This window comes from Varanus komodoensis, unplaced genomic scaffold (assembly GCF_004798865.1).
Source record: "Varanus komodoensis strain SLA01 unplaced genomic scaffold, ASM479886v1 scaffold2, whole genome shotgun sequence".
NCBI classification, from domain to species: domain Eukaryota; kingdom Metazoa; phylum Chordata; class Lepidosauria; order Squamata; family Varanidae; genus Varanus; species Varanus komodoensis.
The window spans coordinates 3,431,205-3,446,493 of record NW_025335568.1 but is presented as its reverse complement, the minus strand read 5'-3'; the positions used below and the strand labels follow the sequence as shown (position 1 = coordinate 3,446,493).

Below are 15,289 nucleotides of genomic sequence, written 5' to 3'. Positions count from 1 at the left end.
AGTGCTTCAGGCCAACGCTTGCTTGGTTCTCAAGAGCGGAAGCTTGGAATTGGCACGAAATGTGCCATCTGACCAGTCCCGGGGTGAGTTTGGAGCGGTTAAAGCTACTGAGCAGTCTTCAAAGACGGACTCACAAGTGATGCATTACTGTAGTCTAACTTGGAAGGAGTGTTTTTCTGGAGCTGTCGGTCCTGCGGGGCTTATAGCTGGAACACTGGTCTTGGCAGATAGCTGGAGAGCAAGAGGAAAAGCTGTGGGGTTCTCCCCCCCTCCTTTTAAAAAAAATAAGTTTTTTGTAAGATTCATCTCTCAGCATTCTCTCATATATATATGTGTGTGTGTGTGTGTGTGTGTAAGAGTGCTTCTCAGCTTTCTACTTTATCTCGTCTCTCTTAAAAAACCAAGGAAGAGCTATTTTGAACAATGAGCGATTTACCATACTCTGTTTTCTAAAGCAGTAAAAATGTGCCATTTATAAAAAAATAAAATAAAAACGAAGGGAGGGGAGAAAATCTATAATTGCTCGAATAAATGCATATTGCTGTGGAATGCTGCTGTAGAAGAAAAGATACACTAAAACCACAGAGAAACTCTGCGTGGTTGTAAATCAACATGTTTTTAATGGTTATATCAACAAATCACTGAGCACCTTTCTTTGGAAAATAAGTGATGCGCCCAAGGAAAAAGGGATTAAAATCAATGATGGTATACGAAGGCTTTCTGCCTGCTGCTGATCTAAATAATGACTTTTGGAGTGGGTTTCAATCAATTACACCGGCCCAACAACGGTCCTCACCTCCCTTCCTTGGCTCAAGTTCCTTTGGGGTTCTCAGGCTCCTGCCCCACTGCAAAGCCGGATGCCTTTGCGACGTGGTTTGGTCATCACTGCCCGAGCTCCACGGCCCTGGTCCGTGCTGGCTACTCTTAGCAAGAGCTTCATGTCTCAGCAGGCTTTCTGGGGCCAGGGCTGGGTTGCGAGGGCCGGGAGACAAGGCAAGGTCCCCAGGACCAGGGCAGCGGAATTCAAGGTGAGATGGGGGTTGGTTTAATGGCAAGTCCAATACATAGTCACGGGGCAGTCCGAGGTCGGGAAGCAGAAGCAGGCATCCAGGCAGAATGAGGACGTGGGCAGGACCGAGCCAAGGGCAGGGTATCTGGTGCAGCAGGGCGCAAGGAGCAGCGAGACGCAGAGACATGGCAAGGTGTAGGGGAGAGGGCAAGGGCCAGGCCGGATGCAGGCACCCCAGCGAGCGGAGGGCTGTGTTGCCGAGGGGGCACAGCCAGGTGGGGTACAGGGCACGGCAGGATACATGGCAGAGGCTGGGCAAAGTATAGGAGCCGAACCACGGCTGGCAGGAGAACCTGCAGTGCTGAGGCAACACGGCAAGGCCGGACGAGGCAGGAAAGGGTGCGTACAGCAAGGCAGGATGCAGATCAGGCAAGGTCCTGTGAATGCTGCGCTGGTGTTGGTTCTGGCCACCACAGCACCACAGACCCGACCATGGTGGTACTTTTAGCCCTGCCCCCTGCCCACCTTTGAGACGTGGCCCTTTGGAACCTATCAGAAATGGACTTCAGCGCTTGGGCCGAATGCACCTCTGCCAACACGCAGAGTAGTTGGTTGTTCCCCCCCCCACACACACACACAGCTGGATGGGCCTTTTGGGGTGGACACCTTTTTCTGTGCTTTGAATCAGTGGGTGAATGGGGAGGGTTCTGCATGGCTGCAGCTGCGCCCCCCTGAGTTCAGGCTTCAGCTCTCGCTGCCCCCTAGCCTTGGGGTTGTGCCTGCGCCTCGGGAAGAAATGGGGCTCGGCGGTTCCAGATCCAGATGTGCAGAACCCCCTGCTTGACGTGAGGCTGATGTGCTTGTGCGCTGGCCCTGCATGCGTTTCTTTCACAGTATCTGGATCCTGGTTTACCAAATGCTACATTCAAAGCTGCATTGAAATGCGGCTGTAGCGGAGCAATCCTGTGCACATCGGCCAGAAGTAAATCCCATTGAATTCAATGGGACTCGATGCCTGGCCAAGTCTGCTGAGGATTCCCGCCTCGAACAGGAACATCCTACCCAAACAACACGTAACAGGCAAGCTTGGCGTCAAAGATGGAATGCCTATGGGAACAGAAGGAGGGGTCAGCGGCGAACCTGAATGCAAGCAGGGGTTTCCACAAGCTGGGTGCCACCACAGAGAAGACCGCACCTCCCATGGCCAGCCGTTATCCCTTTGGTGGTGATGGGACGCCGGAGGGGCCTCCGGTTCTGACTGCAATACTGGGAAAAGTGTCCTTTGAGTCCCTCAAGGAGCGTGGCTTGTGGAGGCCGATGGGGCTGCCTCTTCCCTCGAGAGCGAGTTGGGGTCCCTGCTGAGCAGTGTGGCACGGCAACTGCAGGGCGTGAGGGGAAGGACCCAGTGTGACCACTCCTGCCAGCCTGCACCCAGAACTGCTCGATGCCACGTTGGCTTTGCTCCCCCTGACCAGCTTCTGCCTTTCTGTAAGAAAATCTGCGGAAGAACTTCCCTTTGCCAGCACAGCCGCTTGCTCTGGAACATCCTAGGATTGCCAGGTGTCCTATTTAAAAAGAACAGTCCTATCCTTTGGAGAGCTGGAAGAGGACTGTCCTCTCTCTGGGAGCCGGGTTGTCCGGTCAGCCTTTCCCACGATGGCGAGAGGCACTGTCCAGCCATTTAAATTATACTAATTGCTTCCAGATCTGCATTCATGCATCTTGATGAGCGTGTGCGCAGGTGGGTCCCATGCATCGCCCCGGTTGTTTGTCTGCCGTGAATTTCTTCTTTTTCTGTTTTTTCATTTTCTTTCATGGCAATATGCTGCCAGCCAGCCTTCCCACCCCGACCCTAGCCTGATGATAGGGGATTTTAAACCCTGGCCCGCTCCAACCAGGCAAAACTTGGAGCAGGTCGAAGCCTGAGGATGAAACTCTGGGACTAAGATAGCGTCTGAATTGCCCTTGCTTGCGCCTGGTGTGTGTGGGAGAAAGCCCCTTTCCCAGGCCTGCTCTTGCAGGTTGCGCAGCAGGGAGCCCGCTCTGCAGCGGAGATCCGGCCGTTGTGTTGACCTTGCCACAGTGTGCATTGCTGGGCACACCCCCTTGAAGTCTCTCCAGCCTGCCCCCCCTGGCACCTCCCCCAGCTGGCTGGCGCATGTGCGCACCTTTGTGCTGCCCTGCTCCCCTCCCCCAGCGCATCTCCTCTGGTTGCCGGCCGCCCTTTGTAGCAGAGTGTTGCGATAATGACATACAGGCCTGGCAGAAAACTCCCTGCAGAAGACATCAAGCTAATTATATTCAATCACTTGTTCCCCCTTTCATCTGCTCCAAGAACCGTAAAATGCTCCAGTGTACTGACTCATCTCACTGGGTATTACAGAGGCAAATAGTTTGGTAAGTTTTAAAATATCAGAAACAAAACAGCCTCCCTCCCAGGAGGGTTGGGGATTTATACGGAGCAGCGCAGCATCTGCAGGGGTGTGAGAAGGGAGTTCACCCGCGCGGTTGCGGCAGCAGCCCGATCCCGTGAGCTGGGAGGGGACGTGTGCCTGACGAAGCGGCCCAAATTCTAGCACATTTCCATGCATCTGTCCAAGAGAACACAGATAGGAGCAGAGTCAGAAGCAGGCAGAGTTACAGGGATCTGTGAGAGTGCCTCTTCGTTCAAAATGCAGATTGCATCCGGACTTTCCCTCTCTGCAAGGTAGCCGGGAGACGGAGCAAATCGGCCGTCCCTGCTGCCCTGTTCCTTGCACTGGGATCAGGGTCATGGGTTGGGCCTCCTCTCCGGGCTTCCTTGGGAAGCTCACTGGGGAAGGGCAGGGGGAGGAAGTGGCAGGTGACCGTTGTCCTGGTAAAGGAAGAGAAGGCACAGAGGCTCCAGGTGACCCCACCATGAAGCTAGGCCAGCCACAAGGACCAGCACAGTGCCGGTCACCCCTGCATTGGCAAGATGCAGAGCTAGTTATGGCGTCCTGGGGCCCTCAGACAAGACGCCCTCCATCCCCACATCTGCCTCGTCACCATTATTGTCACCAGCCGCCACTGCTCAGCATCCTCCGACTTCCTGGCTCGATGGGCAGTGAGCCACGCAGAAGCAGCATCTGCTGCTCCTCAGCCTCAGCACCACTGCTGGTGGGGCCAGGTGAGGCGGGGGGTGCACAGGATGAGTGGGGCAGAGGAGCAGCAGCTCGCGGGGCTCTTTCCGGTGGAGCCCTGCTGGGATGGGGGCCCTTGGGAGGTGTTCCACCGGGGCCACGCTGCGTGACGTCCCAAGGGCCACGTATGAGGAGCTGGTGCCATCAAGGCCACCGGGACTTCTCACCCATCGTCGTCGCCTTTTGAGCTGTGTAGGAGCCAACCAAGCTGCTGAACCCCGTTCCCCAGGTAGGCTCCCCACCATGGCGCACCGTTTCCTTGGCTGCTCAGAAGGAAGGCTGCGATGGAGCCATCTGCTCTCCTGCCCGGAGGCCCATGTGTGGTCCTTGGGACGGACATTCCCCACCTCTGACTGATGGGATTGCCTCCCAGGAGATACAGAGGTGGCCTCTGGCTTCGAGGGTTGCAAAAAAGCATTGCGCTTGTGGGTGGAAGAGAAGTCCATTGGTGTCCAGGATGGCTCATAGGCTGGGCCAAGCCTTTCAGAATCCGCCTCCACCTGCTCAGTGCCCATCGGCCTCCTCCCATGCCTGGCCCGGTCCGATAAAGCGAGCTGAGCCAAGAGGAAGCCCGCGAGAGGCAGACACCCTGCGGCACAAGCTGCAACCTGCCAGGTCAGGAATGGCTGCCAGACATGGAGGAGTAGCACTGCAGGCAGGCGCTGTTGACGGTGGTGGAGCATGGGTAAAGGTGTGCCGCTTGCTCAGCACATGGGCCCCGCGAAGGATCCTGAGGTGCTCTTGCCGGGAACTCAGACCCAGAGCCAGCCGCAAAGCAGGTCCGAGTTCAAGGGATCCAACGGATTCTGGCTCCGAAATGGATTCCTTGCACATCCCACAGACTTCACCTGGGAGACTGGGCAGGTGCAGCCATCCCCTTTCTTGTGGGCCTCATGTGGACGTCCGGTGGCCTCAGATGGAAACGGGACAACAATGGCCGTTGACGCAATCCATCAGCTTGTTGCTTACTTTCAACGTCCTCTGCCAAATTCCAAGTGCCAAATTCCAAGTGCCATCTGCCAAATTCTGCCAAATTCCAACGTCATCTGCCAAATTCCAGGACACAACCGAGCCTCCACATGCCATGTAATGCTCAGAATTGCTAGACATATTTTCATTCTTTAAAGTAAATCAGAGATGGATTTTGCCTAATGCTAAGCGTCTGCTAGAAGAGGAGGACTAGACCGTGGGCACGAAGGCCAAAGCCACCCATGTCGGGGGCAGATTCGGTTCGGCCTGGCCTGATGCCGTGGGCACAGTGCTCTTCCTCATTCTAGAAGTCTGCCTTGCCTTTCCAAAGGGCTTCACTACTCTCTAAGCCATGCTGGTATTTGTTGTATGCATTGTCTATTTGGCTATTCTGGGCTCCACTGCTTTTTATATAATTTATTTTTTATTGTGCAATGCAAAAACTGAACCAAACAGCACCGGTAGAGAAGAAATAAAAGAGAAAACATTAAACACACACACACACCTCCATAACTAGTGCTCCGGATCTTATAAAATCTGACTCAAATATTGTAAAGTTCTGGACTCTGCCCCCATGGGAATGTGGCCCCTTGCAAACATCTCCGAAAAGGAATTTGAATGAGGTGGAAGGCAGGTTTCCAAGATAGCGATCAGCACGTGTGCACTTTGCACATCCAAGTGAACAGGTCCCTGCCCCAAGAAGCTTACAGTCTAACATTCACACAGGGGAAAGAGCAGAGGAAGAGGAGGAGAGGAGAGCGCACGTGCCGGCTTTAATGACACATGCTCAGGTGTCGTCACAGTATGGGCACGCAGGGATTATTTCAAAGGCATCACGGAACTGGTAGAAGGCAGCACCAGCCGGGCCTTCTGGGAATCTCAGTTACCCAGAAATCACCTTTCTTGAACCCAGTTCCCTTCCCCTGGAAAGCTCCACTCTGTCTAACTTGCATGTTATGAGAATGAATCAAGGAAGCTTATAGCCTGATCCAGTACAAGCCTACTCTGAAGTAAGTCCTAGTGAGCTAAATGGGGCTTACACCCATGCAAGAGGGTGCAGGATTGCTCCCAGAGGGGCCACCGGAGTCCCTGAACTTTACTCCAGTTCGGACAAGAACTCCGGAGAGGCAGCTTTTCAGAGAGAGGCTTCTCTGTGTTGCATCCACTGCAGTCTTTCCCAACCCCCGAGATGTGTTTTGCTACAACTCTCCTCACCCTTGATGGAGGATGATGGGTGTTGTAGTACAAACACCTCCAGAGGGCACCAAGTTGAGGAAGACTGTCTCATTCCAATACGGGTACGTGCATGAAATGGATATGAAAATGCCAGCACGGCACTCAATGCAGTTATCGCATCTCTCCCGCTGCAGGACACGAGAGGCCCAGTGCCATCTTGCTGGAAGTGCCTTTTCAGCCCTCGGTCCCTGCAGGCCCGCCGGAGGCCTTGTGGGGTTTTGAGAATGTTATCTCCACAGCCATGAGGGCCAGAAGCAGGTGGGCTCAACATGGCGGTGTGTGCGAGCCAGCAAGTGCCCCATGGGGTCCCTTCCTCCAGCCTCCGTTTTCGAGCCCAGCAGAAAATCCCATTTCCCCATCTGGATCCTCCTCTTTGGTTCAGGACGATTGCCCAGGTAACTTGGTGACCGCTTTCTCTTTGTCCTCAGACAATTTCACTGGCGCTTGCAAGTACGCAGGTGCCCCGGATGCAATCTTTGCTTTATTCGCTGCTGAGTAAATAATACGGTCCACAAATTCCCAAGGCACGGGGCTTTGATAATTGATTGTATAAACGGCTTCTTGGAAGCTTTTATGGCCTCTCGAGGGTGTGCGGGTGTGAAAGACGACGCTTTGCAAACAAGTCTGCATTGTCTCTGTCCTCTTTTTCCGAGACTCATCCATCAATTGTATATTCGGGGACACAGGGAGTGTAGGATTGGCAATTTCTAAGAGAAACAGTTCTGGGAGCCCGGGCGGTCGCGCCAAAGAAAGATGGGAGGGGATCTCAAGAGGGCAGCCACCAATGTACGAGGAATTGTTTCTGACAAGGGAAACGGCTGAAAGAGGAATGTGGAACAATGAGCAGAAAGAACATTTTAGCCAAGAGAACTGGGCCATGAGGTTGCAGGACCATGACTGAAAGATGGCTTGAAAGATGGTGGTACGTCAGGTTCTCCCAGCAGCCACTGGCTTCATTCAACCATCATCCATCCCCGAAAGCTCTGATGGTGCCGTCCCTTGCTCCTCATGCTCCCAAGCGCTTTTCCTGGGGTCACTCAGGTGGAATTGCAGCAGGCAGAATTGTTGCATAGCCATTGGAAATCTGTGAAAAGGTTCCATCAGGGTGCGCGTGTTCAAAGCTGTGGAGGGGTGAAGCTCAGGCTCAGGAAGGAATCGAGTTTGCTGCTGAAATTACGTGCACTTTGGTTCCATTAAACCAACGTTCTCACAGAATGGGTGCTGTTGAGTTTGTGGAAAGAGGCAATGTTCTGGGAGGCTATCAGAGGCATATGGGGCAGGAAAGGAGCAAAGTCTTTCAGGAAAGCAAGAGGACTTGGCCTTGGTTCAGAATCTCCGAGTGCAACATCGCCTCCACTGGACCATCTCTGCGGGTCAAAGCTGGCTCTTTTGTGGTCCGCAGTGCCAGGGCCAGATTTGCACGGCAGGTCTTCTCGCGACATTCCCCCTAGCCCTGCCTCCCACACATGCGCACCTGCGTTGGCCTGTCTCTACAAACCAGTGCCGGCAGTTTTATCCGCACTTTTGGCAAAGCTAATGGTCTTGTTGGCTGCCCATTCAAGGCCAAAGCTCTTTGCATTGCAGCGGGAAACCGCGTATCCTGACTGGGTAAATTAAATTCAGCTAAACGCTGAGGGAGCAGGAAATTCTGGGGAGGGTGGCAGACATATGTCCCTGCTAATAAAGAAGTCTGGGCGCTGCTTCCCTGGAAGCCCTGCTCCACTACACCCCTGCTCATGCCTTCCCCCACTGAAACCCTCTTCCTCCCTCCCCACCCCCCAGTCTTCCTCCTATTCGTCATAACTCATCCCTACTTTTTCTTCTTAGCTTCCCCACCTTCACCGTTGGCCCCCTGTGGCATTTTATTAATCCATCTATTTCCCAACCCATGCTTGGGTGCGCTTGTTTTACTCCCGGTTTAATTTCCACGGCGCATAAAGCACTCACGGCCCTGACAAGGCAAGAGTTATGACTCCCAGAGTTAACGCTTTTATGAGGTCCCTTTAAAAAGTCAGTACTTGCCAAAAATTAGTGGCTCGAAGGAATAAAATACAGTCTAGGGCTGTAATGCTCTAATTATTGTGCTTAAGTGGCTATGATTACCATTTCTGTGCATGGGAGTGTCTTTGCGCCACACATCCGGGGCGGAAGTCATGGAATCACAGAATAGCTGAGTTGGAAGGGGACATGCAGGCCTTCGGGCCCAACGCCCTGCTGTTGCCGGACACCAAGGCACACCCTCCCACTCAGGTGGCTGCCCAGTTTCGCCTTGAATACCTCCAGTGTGGGAGAGCCACTACCTCTCCAGGCAGCTGGTTCCCCTGTCGTATTGCTCTGACAGTGAGGAAGCTTTTCCTGATGTCCAGCCTGAACCTGGGTTGCCGCAACTTGAATTGATTATTCCGTGTCCTGCACTCTGGCGCTGGCAAGAAGAGATCTCGACCTTCCTCTTTGTGACAGCCTTTGCGGTACTTATAGAGGGATAAACCCTACACGATTGTTGTGTGCCACGAGAGCTCCAGGTTTCTGAGGGCCCCTGGGGGTACACGGTCTGTGGGCCCCCCCTTCAGTGAGCCCCCCTTTCAGTGCGGTGTGTGCTGCTCTTTCCTCTGGCGAGAACAGCTAATTCATTGCACCACGGAGAAGAGAGAAGAAGGCCTTGATCACCGTGATCCTAAGGGCAGAACGCAAACGGCCATCCTGTGCTAGTGGGGAGACTTGGGGCAGGTCAGAGGAAGCGCTTCCTCACGCAGCACCTTCGCTCGCACGAGTCGTCGTCATGGCTACTGCTTGGGGTGGCGGTGAAATTCGTGGGGCGGGAGGCCATCTGTGGCCACTTGTCCCCCTGGTAAGGTGCTTTCTCTCCATCTGGAGAGCTCCAGGGCGCCTCTGTACACCACTTGCTGGGGAACATGGGCCCGAAGGGGCTGCTGCATGCATGTCGCACGGGCACCGCTGGAGACCGCTGGACTGGACAGCGCCCGGGCCTGATCCGGCAGGGCTGCTCTCCCGCTCTCCCGTTCAGGCTTGCCAAGCCACACTGCGGGCGAGCGCAGGTGTGCGCTTTGGGGGTTGGCTTTGGCTGCCGCGGAACCTCGCACCTGCTGGGGAGCCCTTCCTTGGCCGTGGGGCAGCTCCATGGTCCGGCGCTTTGGGCCAAGGATCCGAGCCTGCTGCCTGACCGCCCGGAGAGGCCCAGGAAAACGCACTGGCTTCCAGGCGGCGCACAACGTGACCTTTGCAGCCCAGGGCAAAGGGGGCTCAGCCCCCGGTCCTTTGCGGCCATTCGGCACCCTGGGTGGCGTGATGGAAGCCACGGGAGATCTCGCTGCCTCGCCCGCCCCCTTTTTTCTCTTTTCCGCCACCACATCTGATTTTGAAAGCCCGCACTGAGCTCCAAAGGCCTTTGAGGTGTTGTCATGCCAACCAGCTACCACAAGATGTGCGGCCCAGAACCAGCGATGAAGGTCACCGGGAAAAACATCAGACAACATTCGAAATCCAAGAAGGGCTCTAGGCAGTCTATGGCACTGCTCCCTCTCCCCGGCCAAGCCTCAAAGCCACTCTCTGCCCCATAGGGCCAGGATGTCTGAATAAGGACCCCCACGCCCCCTTCCTGTGGGGCAGCCCACATGGAGGGCGCAGAAGGAATTCCCACCGGCCCCTCAGCTGGAGGCAAAAGCACGGTGCAGGGCGATAAATCACAGCCGATTCTTGCCTGCATTCAGTCACTTTTTCGTCTCCCAGAGGGTGCTGCTAGGACAGGTGAGGGCTCATTAACAAAATGTGTTGATTTCTTTAGCACCTCAGCTTCTGCTCCAAAGCAGCCTATTGAAAGAAAGCAGCTGTAATCTCAGCCCAAGATGGTGGACGGCGACAGAAATGGCAGTTGGGTTGGGTGGCGTTCTCCTCAGGCACATAGCCAGAGCACAATGCGCAGTTTTGTCTCTCCACCACAGCAAACGCCCTTTTTCTGCACCTTTGCTGGTGCCGGACTTGCTCAGAAGTTTGCACATCTGAGAGCCAATGGAGCGCCACGCCTGGTGTGAACTTACTTGGATGCCCTGATTATTATCTGAGGTACTCCGAGGAACTCATCTGAGGCGTTTCAGGATACAGCAACAAGGCAGGGCCTTCTCATGGTGGTCCCCTACCTGTGGAAACTCCTCCCAGTGAGGTCCACCTGGCAGCGATGCTGATGACCTTTTAGTGCCAGGTTAAGACTTTTCCTATACTCCCAGTCGGTCATCTGTCAGCCCACAATAACATTTTTAATGGGCTCCAAGCCCTCTTAATTTTTGATGGTTCAAATTGCTTGTTTTTGTACATGAATGGCCTTTTTTGAACATTCGGTGACTACATTGTATTTGCACAGTTTTAATCTCTGTAAACTGCCCAGAACGCTTTGGCTGTTGGGTGGCAGCAGAATTTAATAGATGAAATGAAATCAGATGAAATAATGGAACGAGTGTTCTGTTGAAACGGGGAAGGGTGACTTTGGAGCCCCGCAGCTGGCACAGGTGAGGAGTCGGAAGCGCCGTTCTCGGGAGGGATTGTTTGCAAAGGGAGCGCCCAGGTGTGCAGTGGGGCCGAGAGGCGGGGACTGGGTGGTCCCAGCAGAGCACAGGTGTTGAACGTAGGTTCTGTGTATCTTCCGTGGCAGCCTGATGGAGTTTCCTCCGTGAAATGCAGTGGGGGGCCTGCGGGGACGATGGACCTGGCTGGGTCCAGAGGCAGGCCAGCCAAGAAGGGTCAAGACTGGGCCCACTGGCTGCCCAAGAGGCAGTTTGAAGGTGGGGGACTGCAAATGCTCCAACCAGCCGGTTCTGGGAGCCTTTATACAGCTCGGGGGGATCACCCGATCTGTCTGGGCCAACTGGTGCCAGCCATCTTGTCAGTTCTCACTGCAGTGCCCTCTCTGGGCTGGAGAAGGGCAGTGGCACACAGGTGGATTCCATGACAGGGGCCAGGTTTCAGGTGTGCTGAGCTGCAGCTTGCACAAGAATGCCCGCAGCCAGGGAAATACAGGTGGGCTGACCTGCAAGGCCGGCCCGGGCCCCTTTGCACCGGCTGCCTGTCAATCCTGAGCCCAACCCAGGGGCTGATTTCAGCCCGTGAAGCCATGCGCTGCCTGGGAGCACAAGGCCGGGCGTCTCCCAACGGCAGCCTGCCAGGACCTTGCGCCCGGCCTCCCCGGCCTTCCTCCAGTGCCATGCCTGGGGCAGGCTCAAAGGCCAGCCACGAGGGGGTGGCCCTTCCCTGTGCTGCCCCCAGAAGTCCATCCATGGAACGACTTCCCCGCTGAGACCTGCCTAATGCCAACCGTGTTGTGTTTCGGCACCAGGTTAAGAAGGCGCTTTATGCTGAGGGTATTAAAGATAAACTTGAATATAGAGACATAGAAACAGAGAGAGCCAGGAGGGGTCTCCTTGGCCATCTAGTCTGACCCCCCGAATCCAGTTGGCTCTGCTCATGACATGCCTACCATGTGCATGTCCAGCCTGTCCTTGAACACCCGCACCGATGGGGCCTCAACCACCTCCTGTGGAAGCCCATTCCATGCCCTCGGGGCCCTAACCATCCGGAAGTACTTCCTGGCATCCACCTGGCATCTTGGTTGCCTGAGCTTTGCTCCATTGGAATGCGTCCTGCCCTCCACTGCAGGAGAAAAACGGGCAGGACCTGGCACCCCATCATGTACCTGGATGTGGCTGACAGGCCCCCTCTGAGTCTCCTCCTCTCCAGGCTGAAAGCACCCAGCTCCCTCCGTCTCTCCTCATACGGCTTCCCTGCAAACCAGCCACCCTCCTAGTGGCCCTTCGCTGCACCGATTCCAACCTGGCTGCATCCCTCTTGTAATGAGGGGCCCAGAATTGAACACGATCCTCCAGCTGCTCGAGAGCGTTTTCCCAGGGCTATTCTTCATTGCATGCTGCTTTAGCTGTTTTTAATTTTTTGTTTTAAGAAGTTTGCAGTTTTGAAAAGAACTTAAGGTATTTTATTGCGTTTGTTCATGAACTGTTGTAAATCACCCAGAGAGCTTTGGCTATTGGGTGGTATAGAAATGAAACAAGCAGGACAAGTTCCAGCTTCTCTGTGCATCGGGCATTTTGCAATTAATTTATCATCAGGGTTCTAAAGCAGTTCGTAAGCACAATAACCAGGAGAATTCCTGGTGCGGAGCTTGCAAGCCGCTCTGAATGCATCAAAGAGACGGGTGCACTGGAGTCCCGGAGCAGGAAAGGCGATGTGGTAAAATGGCCAGAGAAAGCCAAAGAAGTTAGCCCTCAGCCTGGACTGCTTGTGTAGAAAAAGACCAGCAGGTTCACTATGTTTTGTAGTAGTTGCGGTTTCGCTTCATCCCAGGTCTGCCCCAGTTGGTTGTACAGCTTAGCCAGGAAATTTTTCCTGTGAACCACCTTGTATATGCACTGATCCTATTGTTACTGGCATGGCTTTGTTTGGCTTCGTGAATGGAGCTGAAGGGCATCTCCAAAGCACAGGAGGGGCATGATGGTGCACAGCCTGTTCACACTTCCACACCCCCGTCCCCTGCTCCTGACCTTCCCAGGTTGAGCGAGAGGTGTAGGGGGAGTGTCCGCCCACCTGAATGCAGGTGGAACGCGTGGCCAGATCCGTGGCCTCCTGGTTCAGCGCAGGGCAGCCCGCGACAGAGGGGGGTGCATGAGGCACACTCTGGGATCCTGGGGGGGGGGGGCGCGTGTGCCCGGCCTTGGCCCCCTTATGCACAGGTGCCCAGCCTGCTCGGGCCCCAGGGCTGCAGGCGGTGTGCAGGTCCCGTTTCGCTCCTGGGCAGGCCAGGCCCCCCGCGTGGGCTCTGGGCACCGGGTGCCAGGCCTGCTGCCACGGCGGAGCGTTGCTGCATCACAATGCGACGGGGGAGGGAAACCTCGCGGAGAGGCAGGATGGAGACAAGGGAAATAAACACCCGAGAACTGTCAGGAGCAGCCGCGGCACGTGCTTAATTGCAGCATGGACTTGCTCAATGTGTTATCTGACACTCCAGGCATGGAGAGGACGGAGCGACGGAGAAGCTCCCGCCCGGGGCAGCAGACGCGGGGCCAGGGTGCAGGGGAGGCGACGCTGGCCAGGGACGCCGCCGAGCCCAGCTTTATCACGGGGGACGCGGGTGTCACAGGCTCCCTGCCCCCCTCAGCCATCTCTGCTTCCTTTGAGCGGAGTGCAATTTTCGCAGTAATTGCGGGGAAATGACTTTTTCCAGCAGCAATATATTGTTCCTTCTGGTAGAAGAAATTTGGGTGGCTTGCTCTGAAGTGGATAGTCAAGACCCATAAGTCTGACACAAGGCCTGTGCAGCGGAGCTCCGAGGTGGGGGGCTGCGGACACGGAGCAACACCGTTGGTGCCGCCACAGGGGCTGCTTGGGGCGGCTCTGCACTTCCGCACGTGCCGTGCGGCACTGGGGGCCTGGGAAGGGGGCCGTGGCCCGTGGAGGGAGCCCAAGCCCCCATGGGCGAGGTGCAGACCCTCCCCAGGCCAGAGCCTCCCTCTGGTGTGGCAGCCAGTGCCTTCAGACAGGGAAGGGCTGACACTTGCATTCACTGGATGGAAAGTAGGGGGCCGTGCCTGAGAGGGGATACCGTCTCCCCCGCCCCGATGCATCTCGGCCCCAGTGGCGGCTTCTCTCGTGCCCCGATTTTCATCCAGATGGCCCCTTTGGGCTTCGATAGAGCAGTGGGGAAGGGCGGGGAGGGGGGATGTGCTGCCCCTCGGAACCGGTGCCAGTCCTTGCCCTCTCTCGCCCCCTGCACCCCTTCCAGGTGCATTTATGACGCTGGAGAGGGTACAAGGCTAAGCCTTTACACTTTTAGATCTACTCGAGGTCTTTTTATCCTGCCTTCAATGCCTGTGTTTCTTTAAACACAGAGACGGTGATGCTTTAAGGCAGCATCACAAAACGGCAAATTCAAATTTTGCTCAGGAACAGGATGGCTGAAAATCACCGGAGCCCTCAACGCCACTTAAAAGGGATCGAGCCGGTAGCAAAAGGAGTCATCCTCCAAAGGTGGAAGGAACACACGGCTAGGAGAATGGGAAGACGTTCTGTGGCTGAAGCTCCACTAGAAGAAGGCCTGATTTCTACCTGCTTCTAGAAACCCCCTTTAAGGTGACCCTTGAAACTGGAATGGGAGAGTTTGTTTATTTTTTATTTTTCGATTTACAGCCTGCCTTTTTCCTACCAAGGGCTCAAGGCAGCTTACATCATCTTCCTCCTCCATCTTATCCCCACAACGACAACCCTGCGAGGTAGGTTGGGCTGAGAGTCTGCGACTGGCCCAAAGCCGCCCAGGTGGCTCCATGGCTGAGCGGGGACCAGAACCCGGATCGTCTGAGTCCCAGTCCCGTGCTCTTAACCACTCCACCACACTGGCTCTCATTCTGCCTCTCCTGCTCTCAGTATTATCCCCACAACAACAACCCTGTGAGGTAGGCTGGGCTGAGAGTCTGTGCCTGGCCCAGAGTCACCCAGGTGGCTCCATGGCTGAGGGGGGACCAGAACCCGGGTCGTCTGAGTCCCAGTCCCATGCTCTTAACCACTACACCACACTGCCTCCGTCCATTGAGTTGGCAATGGAGTGTTGGTGGCCCGTTGAGACAGGGTCTACGCCACCCTTCCCCCATGGTCCTAAGCACAGCGATGGGCCCAAAAACATCTGGGGTGAGCTGGGACGGCCAGAGCCATGAAGGAACAGCTCCTGCCGAGACAGGAAGGACTCTGGAACAGCGCTGTCAGCCGGGTGTTTTCCAGAGGCACTTCTCGCTCCACCGCTGCCACCCTTCCCAGCCAAGCCACCCGAGGTTGCTCTGTCTTTATACATGAACTGAAGGACCACTGGCCCCCCCGCAACCCCATGGCAACTTACAGTTAAGAG

The 15,289-nt window shown here is 55.4% G+C and overlaps 1 protein-coding gene across 1 annotated transcript in view; it reads right to left on the bottom strand.

The window, feature by feature from the left end:
* Positions 1-15,289, bottom strand: part of GFRA4 (GDNF family receptor alpha 4) — a 106,404-nt gene that overhangs the window by 15,130 nt on the left and 75,985 nt on the right. The gene's annotated exons all lie outside the window — the stretch shown is intronic.